Here is an 11,190-nt window from a genome sequence, read left to right as displayed (position 1 = left end):
ATTGGTGACATGGTGCATATTTTCCCTGCTGATATGGAATGCATGAAGCTAGGTTGATTGTTTCCTAACCATTGGTCAAGACCATTGTTGTGATTGGATAGAAACGTGTGCTCCTAAATAGGTGGCACACATGACCCAAGTTGGTTGATCTAGACCATTGACTAATACGGATCGTGCAGTCTAGACCATTCACATGAAAATATACCATTAGTATGTATAGCTCATTTGTGATGAAGCTTTTTGACTAATGGATAAAAAAATAAGGATTAAATTACAACTACTAAGAAAGTAAGGGATATTTGGTTACACGATAGACAAGAATATTTGCGATAGAAAAACAATATCCAATAAAATTACTTTTTCCTTGGGCAATTGAAATTTTATTGTACATCATAGGAGATTTTCAAGATAAATACGGATATTAGCTTCTTCTCTTCTTCTTCTTTTTCCTGTTTATTATAGCATTTTCTTTCCCAGTATGATGGACCCAGGCACACTAACCCTCGTAGCATGCTAGCCACTTTTAGAAGAAGCCAAATCATCAATCAGGACCATTCACTAGGGTTGCCCCACTTTTTACTGCCCAACATGAAAAGTCCACACCATTCAAAAAGAACTTTTTCCTTTGATCGGTGCAATAAAAAATGGATATGTAGTAATCAATGCAAATGCACATTTCGCAATTCTAGCTCTTCCAAATTTTATTTTATTTTTTAACGAAAAAAAAAAAGAAAAAGAATTTGCCATGCCCGCACGCGTGTGTAATAAAACTTGTGTACATACCACACGTGCCAATATGGAATATAAGTGCACCATCTAATCCATCCATCAGGTTGGTAATATGTTTTCCCAAAAAAAAGATCTGGTCCAATCAGTATGTCGGCCCCAATACTGGAAAACAGCAGATGGGCTAGAAAACTGCAGCCAAGTTTTTCAGAGCCGTACATTTATTTTGCAAACTGTGGCCCATGTGACATCTAGCCTGTCTAGCAAGTGCACCTTACTGTGACCTCTTGGACGACCCAAAAATCAGGCTAATCCAATTATTAGGCGGACCGCACCATAGAAATCAGCATACATGTATTTAATAAATAAGCATGGTTCAGTTCCTTATCTAAGTGGTAGACTCCGACGAGTTTTAACACGTGGTCTTGGGTTCAGCCCACATTTCATGGGCTAAAAAATAGTTAGAATGATCCGGTAAATGTACAAGTGCAGTGACGCAAGCACTGGAGCATTTTCCCCTTTGGTCAACGGAAAAGTCCAAAAAGGGAGTCGAAATCGGTAGTGACCCCTCTAGTAGGGACCTTGCACTGGTCTCGTTGATATTTGTCAAAGTTTCATGGACCCCACCATGATGTATGTGTTTTATCCATGCCGTCCATCCATTTTTTCTTATCATTTTAGGCTATGATCCAAAAAAAGAGGCAGATCCAAAACTCAAATGGACCACACTAAAGGAAACAGTAGGAATTGAACTGCCACCATTGAAATTTTCAATTGTGAGCCACATAAGTTTTAGATGAAGCTGATTTCTGTGTTTTCCTTTAATCCGTGTTTATGTGACATTACGAACAGGTTGGATGCCAAATAAACTTCATGATGGACTTTGAGAAAATATCAATGGTAGGAATTAAGATCCTACTGCTTCCTATGGGGTGGTCTGCTAGAGTTTTGTATCTGTGTCATTTTTTTATCATGTCCTGATATGAGCTTGTAAAATGAATGCATGGTGTGGATAAAAAAGATACATCATGGTGGGGCCATAGAGATTTTCTAGGGTGGACAGTATTAAATAAATAAATAAATAAATAAATAAAAACTAGCAAGAATCAGTTGAATAGCGGTAAACATAGTCGAAAAACTCTAAAACTCAACCCAACTTCCTGTATAGCGAGGTTGGGTCAACTCAAAAGCTTGACCTAGTTATTACTCAAAACTACATTAATAATAATTAAATTAAAATCCTAGCTCACCTTGGGTTGGACGAGTCATTGAGTTGAGCCAATGAGCCTTGTCATTTTGGTCCGGTACAGTCTTGTGAGTGAGTTTTGTTGGAATATTTGGTTCAATCAAATAAATTATTAAAAATAAAAAATCAAAAGGAAAATAAAAGAAATGAGAAAAGGAGACTTATAGAGTTGAGTTGGAGCATAGCATTAGTCATTTGGCTTGAAATCAAATTTGTTCCCTTAGATTTAAGTATAACAAGTTTCTAGAGTAATCGACCTCGAGGATACAACCAGTGTTCGAAATATCGATATCACGTTACGTATCACACCCTTGGAAGACAGATACGTATCGGTTATCGCACGAGATATATTATTTGTATTGGATAATTTATTACACTTTTTGGGAAATATTGGAAAACATTGAAAAATTAGTTGAATTTTTCAATAAAACTTTAGAGATTGTTAAAAAAGACATCAATACACAATTTTAAATCATAACATCTCAAAAAAGAAGTGCACACAATAGGTTTCCTTTATATAAGGTCTTAAGCTATGTGTTGTCTGACTAAACTATTGCAATTATATTCAAATTGAATGCATAACATTCAGAGTGTATGTGATGATCATTTCATCAAACACTCCTAAATACTTCGAAATTAGTCTCGATTGACAGCTGTTTGAAGGAAAATTTTAAAAAAATAATATTTCAATAATATTTTATTAATTTTTAATTAAAAAATAATTTTTATATTTTGAAAATTGACAATGACTTAACAAATCAATAAATCAGCCCTCATGCATGCTTGATTTCATGTTTTGAATGCAACATTGCAAGCAATTTGAGAGAAATCCTAATATCCCCAAATTGGACCACCTCCACCTAAATTTCAAAATTAGAGTATATGTGATGATCATTTCATCAAATACTTCAAAATACTTCGAAATTAGTCTCAATTGACAATTGGTTGGAGGAAAATTTCAAAAAAAAAAAAACAATAATATGGAAACATGCAGAACCAATGAATATCGAAATCAAAGCTCCAACTCCATAATTTTTCATGTAAAACATGAAAATCAAGTGGATTTGGAATCATTTGACACTGATTTAACATAATTTCAAAAAAAAAAAAAGGATCAAAAATGAAAATACTTACCAGATCGAACATGTGGGATATATCGGTACTACTTGTGCGTTCTATATCGCACATGTGGGATACATGATATATCGTATCCTGGGATATATCGACCGATATCGTCGATATTTAAAACATTGGATACAATGACTATGACCTGGTCCTAACGGTGCACTCACTATATGTAAACTTGAATCACTTGCAATTTAGCTAAGAATTCGCTGAGTTAGCTCAGCGATAAACTTAATAACCAAAAACTTGTAAAACAAAAAAGAAACTGAGTTTTTTTTTATATGGGAGATGAGTTTTTTTTTTGTATTTTTGTATTTTTGTATTTTTAAAAGTAGAATGCAAATTTTTATATAGACTCCGAAGTGGTGCATTAAGCACTCTTTCAAAAAGATTTGGTCAATTGGATTTAAACTCAATATGTGCGATGAATCAACCAACTATATATCTCTATTTTAAAATGAAAAGACGTAAGTGCAAGTACACTCTCGCACAAAATAAAGTCCCATGAATACCCATACACACACACGTGCACCCACAACACAACTTGGCTTATTCTGTCCCATTCCATCGCGCACGCGCACACAAAATCGAACTCAGGCTTGCCTCGATGCACACGTGCACGTGTGTGGACAATGAGATATATTAGAGCTATTAGCATAGTTCCTCACATGACCAAATTCACCTATCCCCTAAATCCAATGTGAAACTAAACCCACAAATCAAAAGCAATATAAATTTTAAATTTAAAAGAAAGCGCGCGCATGCGCTCGCACACACACACACACATATATAGAAACAAAATACCACAAATTTCATAATAACTTGGATTGAAATCTCATAGAGTCTTGGTAGATTTTAGTCAAGTAACTGTGTCTTAGATCCATATTCATAATAACTACCTAAGGATAAGCACAATCTTATCATTGCAATTCTGTTAGTTATATCAAGTGTGCTTGACATCCAAGCCATGCTAATGGTGAATCTACATTGGATATCACAGGGTGTAAAAATAAGGCTGGTGTGATTATTAGGCTTGTCACCTAGGTCCAAAACGAATGGATGGTTTGGGTTCAAACCTGACTGTGATGACCTGATCTAACATACAAATGCGGCTCACCTCATGATTGGATTCACCTACTTTTTGCACCTGGTGATCTACGCTGCTGGGTCTAAGCGTGGCCTAAACTAGCTTCGGTTGCAGGTGATCATGCCTCTTTGGAAGTAGATAAAGCTTCTGAAGATGTCCAAACAGCCAAAAATAATAATAATAATCCAACTTTGCATAGAAAAGGACCGTCCACTAAGGGCGTGGATTAGGTGTTACCTAGGTAACAATTTAGTGGGTGTTACCCTTATCGTAGGGGTCAAGTTGATGATGTGTTGTATATCCACTCTGTCCATTTGTTTTTTCAGTTTATTTTAGGATATAATCCCAAGCATTAAGCACATCCAAATCTCAAGTAGACCATATGACAAGAAATAATGATGATTGAATGCTCCACCATTAAAAACTTCCAAAGACGCATTGTAAGCAGATGTGTAATTTTTATTTATCATCTATCCAGTTGGTAATGTCAATCAGAACTGGATGATGAAGGTAAACTATGGAAATTAGCTTTATCCAAAACTTTTGTAACCTACAAAAAGCTTTTAATGGTCATTCACCACTTTCTCCAATGGTGTGGTCCGCCCAAGATTTGAATTTGCTTAAGTTTTGGTACAATGTCCTTAAATGAGTTGGGAAAACGGATGGGTGGAGTGGTTATGAAACACATTCATAAGGGGTGAGACCTACATGGTAAGGGTAACACCCACAAAGCTGTTACCCAATGCACTCCCATCACAGAAAGGATAAAGTTGAGGGGGAGTGGCTTTTTTTTCATAAAAAAGATAAAGTTGTGAGAGGGAGTGCTTGTTTTTTTTCCATACAAAGGTAGAGTGATGGATTAGGCATTTTATGTTAGTCTTGTATAAAAATACAAAAGTGTCAGCCTCATTACCTTTACTGCCATTTGGATACCACCAAATAAGTTATTTTATCTACTTATAGCAGTAGATAGATAATTAACTTATTTTAGATCGGTTTAGTCTATAATTAGTTATAAGTAACTTTTTTACTTAAAAGTTGATCACTTTAGTTAATTTTTTTTTAGCTTTTCTACTTTTCATACATTATTAAAGAGAGAATCAAGAGAGATGGAAGAGAGAAGAAGCTAGTGAGTATATTATTTATCCAACATATTTATCTACTTAATAAGTAGAAACCAAGATAAGCTATTTGGACATAAGTATCTTATTTTAAGTAACTTACTATGCAAATGGCCTTTAATGGTAGGTGGTGGTGTGAGTTGTCAAATCAACCAATGAGTTGTCAATTAAGAGAAAATAAAAAAGATTATACTCGTGATTGTACAATATCTATGTATAGCCAAAAATAGGGTTGCTAATCTCCCTATATATTTGTACAATATCTCTGTAAAGAAAGTATGAAAGAAATACGATAATAGAAAATCTGACATAGTATCAAAGCTAGTCGATTTTCGGCTCTTGGTTTACATCTAACCCTTGTTCATAGCCTCCTTCCGCCGCCACCTTCACATATGGGAGACACCGAAACCCCGACGAAGTCCGGTGACTCTTCCATCGACCATAATATGCTCCTCTCTAAAATATTCACCATAAAAATGGCCGAAGCTTTGTCCAAAGCTCAGGCCCCGACCGTGCTTTCTGAACCTGCGGCTGTTCTGATCGGCATCAAGTTGGATGGTTCCAACTATGCTTTATGGTCCCAAGTTGTCGAGATGTACATCTCCGGCAAAGACAAGTTGGGCTACATCAATGGCGAGTTACCTCCGCCATCTCTGACCGATCTGTCCTTCCGCAAATGGCATACTGACAACGCCAATGTTAAAGGATGACTGATTAACTCCATGAATCCGACGTTAATCGGCAATTTTATTCGATTTCCCACGGTTAAAATGGTTTGAAATTCAGTTGTTACCACTTATTTTAATGGTGGCGATACCTCTCAAGTCTATGATCTCCGGCGGCACGTCTCACGTCTCCGCCAAGCAGGTGGCTCCCTGAAAAAATACTACACCTATTTGCAAGGCTTCTGGCTTGAGATTGATTTTCGACGTCCCAATCCGATGGAGTGCCCTACCGATATTGAACGTTATAATAATCTTCTCCAAGAAGATCGGGTTTATGTATTCTTGGATAGTCTTGATGATAGGTAGAACAATATTCGCAGCGACATGTTGCAGATGCACCCGTTTCCCACCGTGGAGCAAGCGTATGCCCATGTCCCCAGGGAGGCTCTTCGCCAAGTGGTGATGAACACTGGCGACCACGAACCACCTCTAAGGGCGGTGCTTGCTTCGAAAGGCCTAAAACTTGGATTGTCTGGATCGGCTTCTTAGCATACTGAAAAATCTTCCTCTAAGGCCTGTATCGCATCCGATGGTCTCAAATGCTCTCATTGTGTCAATACGAAGTATACACATGAAAACTGCTTCCAGTTACATGGTTACCCCGATTGGTGGCATGAGCTTCAAGCTAGAAAAAAACGAGACAGTATGGCTGAAGGTGCGGGAAAGGCTGTTGTGGCAGTAGCCGAACCTTCTCTCTCTCTCTCTCCCGCCTACTGCCTCACCTAAATCGGACTTCTCTCTTGCAGATCCAGGTAACATCTGTTATGCCTTGCTTAGTCGTCGCCATGATGTAGACAGTAGTGATTGGCTCCTCGACTCTGGGGCCACGGATCATATGACGTTTGATCTCATAGATTTCTCCCATCACTTACCTCTAAGGCGCACCAGCATTGCAAATGCTAATGGAGTGACCTCACCTGTCACATGAGCCGGATCTGTAACCCTATCATCCTCTCTTCATTTATCTAATACTCTGCTTGTTCCTTCTTTATCTCACAAACTATTATCTGTTATCCAAGATACTACAGATCTAAATTGTGTGGTGCTAATGTTTTTCGATTTTTGTCTTATTCAAGATATTTTCACCAAGGAGATAATTGGCCGTGGTACTAAGAGGGGGGATTATACTATATGGAAGATTTTAGTTTGGGTCGTGCGCGTCACATGTCTTCTATACTTGGTTCCAAGGCTCAACAGATTTGGCTGTGGTATCGTCGTTTGGGACATCCGTCATTTGGGTATTTACGACATTTATTTCTTGATTTATTCTCTAATGTGGAGACTTCTGAATTTCACTGTGATATTTATATTTTAGCAAAAAGTCATCATGCTATTTATCCATTAAGTATGAATAAAAGTGATACATCTTTTGCTTTAATTCATTCTAATGTATGGGGACCCTCTCCTTTATCTACTATATCTGATGTATGGTGATTTGTGATATTTGTTGATGATTGCACTCGGATGACCTGGCTATATTTGATGAAACATAAGGATGAAGTGTTTCGTATCTTTCAGTCATTTTATGTTATGGTTCAGACCCAGTTTTTCGCTCAGATTTGGATTATCCGCTCTGACAATTGTAGTGAATATGTTATTCACCACTTTCATTCTTATTTTCAACATGGCCTTATTCACGAGACCTCATGTCCTCAGACCCCTCAACAAAACGGAGTCGCTAAACAGAAGAATCGGCATATTCTTGAGACTGCCCGGGCTCTCCTTCTAGGCGCTCATGTTCCTACACGACATTGGCCCGATGCAATTACCATTGCCATACATTTAATCAATCACCTTCCTTCCAAAATATTAAATTTTAAGACCCCATTACAGTCTCTGTTAGCCTCAGTCTCTCTACCTATGGCCCTAATGCTCCCTCCTCGCATATTTGGGTGTGTGGCGTATGCGTACCTCCTTAAGAACCAGCGCACTAAACTTGACTCATGTACCCTTTGGTGCCTCTTCTTGGGCTATGTTACGCATAAAAAAGGCTACCACTGCTATAATCCTACTACCAAGTGTACCTATGTGACTATAGATGTCACCTTTCTGGAATCCGAACCGTTCTATCCTTCTTCGGCATCCACTTCTTCTCTTCAAGGGGAGACATTAAATGAAGAGTTGAATTGGCCGAGTTTTGACTGGCCTGAAGATTGGAATGACACACCAATAATTGGCGAGAAATCGACAAATACATCTTCAGGGCCTGACATATCCTTTGCATCTAGAGGGCCGTCGGCAACTGAACTCACATCATCAGGAGAAGAACCTGAATCCTCTCATCTCTCAATGCCTGCAGACCCATCTCCTGAGAATATTCCTGAAGTAAGTAATTTTACTACACCCTCATTTATGAATAATGTTTACTCCCCAAGTATAGGGTTGTGATGTAGTAATAAACTCGGTAAGACCGAGGTCGAATCCACAGGGACTGAAACCTGTACGTTATCTGAAACTAAGTAGAACTAGAACTAGACTAAGATGTGATTTAAACCAAATAGAACTTAAGGAATAATTGTGGAATAATTATCTAAAACTTTAAGGGAATTCAGAGGAAAGAAACTAGGGATTCAGAGGATCCACTTGTAGGGATCAGGGAGATCTTATGCCTGCATCAAGAATTATTGAATTTAAACTGAACTTACTTGATCTGGTTTTCAAGAGATGAAAGGTATATGAATTAGAATGGATTCCATCATCAACCATGCCCAGGAGACAAAGCAAACAACAGGATTAAACTAATTACCAAGCAATCAACAATGTATGAGGATCAGGAAGGGTACTGTCATCCTACCATGCCCATGGAGCAATGATGAACAACAGGGCTTCCTGACTTCATAAACATAAAAAGGGGAAGAAAATATTCAAAGCCATTGCAAACCCATTGTAATTTCAGTCACAACAGACCATAAAAGACTAAAAAATATTCCTTTAATAATCAACTAAATCAAGTTCAGTTTATAAATTCAAATTAAACGCCTGAGGTAGTATCTCCCATCTCACTACAGGCTTCACCTCTTAGCCCTAGCTAAGAGGATTAGCCACACATGGATGGGCTGATTAAACAACAAAATAAAAATAAAAAGGAACAGAAAAGAACAAGAAGGGAAGAGAGAGAAAACCCAGCCGTCCTGTTACCTCCCACGGCTTCCACCTCACGTTTCTTCCTTTTCTTCCTTCCTTCAAAGCCAACCCCTGCCAAGAATCGAGCTCACGTTCCAGCCGTGCCTCAACTGAGCTCCCTCTCACCAAGCTCAGCTCACGATCCCAGCAACCCAAGCTTTCTTCCCCAAAGAATCTCCTTCACGTGTCTGCCTCCAGTCGACCTCCGTTTGATGATCCTTCTCTTTCTCTCTCTCCTTTTATAGCACTCTCGTCGGAGACGAATTTCCGTCCTCCATGCGGAAGTCTTACGCACCAGAGATTGTGTTGGAGTCGGAATAAAACAGTTTTCGCAGCAACAGGCGGAGGACCCGGGATCAACCCGCATTTGGCTTGAGATTTTGGACGACCGATCGTCCAAAATCAAAATCGAACTTCTTGGTGGTGGTCACGGATCCCTGTTGATGAGAATGAACGATTTGGATTGCTGATCCGATCACCGTCCTGATCACGGAACGGCCTCGAAGTCCCGGTTGTGCGTAACAGGGCTTGCGCAGTTCTTGCGCTGGGATGTTGGTGGAGGCCATGAACGATGCTGGAGAGGAAATCCACTCCGTCAGTTGGATTCGCCTCGGAATTCCGGTTGGAGATGGACGGTTTTGGTTGTCCGTTGATGCGGCCCATTGAATTGCAACGCAGCCGTCCATCCTGCATTTAAACAGAGACCCACGCACATATGCGTGTATGGGTTTGGAGAAACCCCTCTTGTATGGTCGGTTGGATCCTCTTGAATGACTGGACGGTCCGGATTGTCGAAATGATGCGCGAGTGGGGCCCACATCGAGCGCCCTTCGAAACAGCGTCGGTCGTTGTTTCCTTGTTAAAGACGGACTTCGGGTCAGCTGGATTTTTGACCGGACTCTCCGTCCGGTGCATTGCTGGTGCACATGTACCCTATGTACATGCAATGTACATATGGGTCCATCGTAATGTTCGAGAGAAATCTGTGCCGTCCATCCATTCTGTCATATCTTATAAACCGTCCATACCAATTTTGAAGTATATCCAGATATCAGGCGGGCCCCACATAATGATTACAAGGGCTGATCTGTCCGTTGGGCCACTTTTACAGTGATCCAGGAGCTGAAATTTTACGTGTACGGTTCATTTATGGTCCTCAGGCCACCTATGGAGTTTCGAACTGATCGGATGGTGGGAACCCTATGATCTTGCATTCTGGCTGACTTTCAGGCCACTTGAGCCTCAGTTTCTCAATTTTTCCAGGTCCCTGATGTGTAATTCTGTTGATCTTGGGTCCCTGGAGTCCGTCCCATGCTTTGGTGTCATTAGAGCGTTAAGTCCATGCTTTAAGCACCCTTTTCGGTCCAGGCTTGTACATACACTTTGCATTACAAACACGATTAATCAGGCCATTAAGCGGTATCATGCGTGTAAATCTATGCAATCAACTGGGTCTGATATGCAATATTTGACCCTCAACAAATAACATAGATACGTCTACTGGGTATACCTTACCTTTCAGGCATAACCGTGACAAGCCACCAAACAGATACTATTCAGACATTGAGGAAAGAAGGTCGAGGTATCCAATTGCCAACTATGTTTCCACTGAAAAGCTACCTGAACCTCTCAAGACATTCTCACACAAGTTGTCCACATGTCATATTTTCACTACAGTTTAGGAAGCTTTAGCTGATCCCAAGTGGACACAGGCAATAGAGGAAGAAATGGGAGCCCTAGTAAAGAATCAAACATGGACCTTGGTTCCATTACCCAAACGAAAAAAAACAGTCGGGCGCAAATGGGTCTTCTCCGTTAAACACAAGACATATGGATCTATAGAACGATACAAGGCAAGGCTAGTCGCAAAGGGATACACTCAGAAATATGGCATACATTACTAAGAAACTTTTTCGCCGGTAGCCAAGTTAAATACAGTCAGGGTCCTATTATCTCTCACAGCCAACTTGGACTGGCCATTGCACCAGTTTGATGTAAAGAACACATTTCTCCATAGTGATCTTAAAGAGGAAGTCT

The sequence above is a fragment of the Magnolia sinica genome, chromosome 1 (genome assembly GCF_029962835.1).
Source record: "Magnolia sinica isolate HGM2019 chromosome 1, MsV1, whole genome shotgun sequence".
NCBI classification, from domain to species: Eukaryota; Viridiplantae; Streptophyta; class Magnoliopsida; order Magnoliales; family Magnoliaceae; genus Magnolia; species Magnolia sinica.
The sequence above is the reverse complement of the archived record's forward strand: the minus strand, read 5'-3'. Positions refer to the sequence as shown.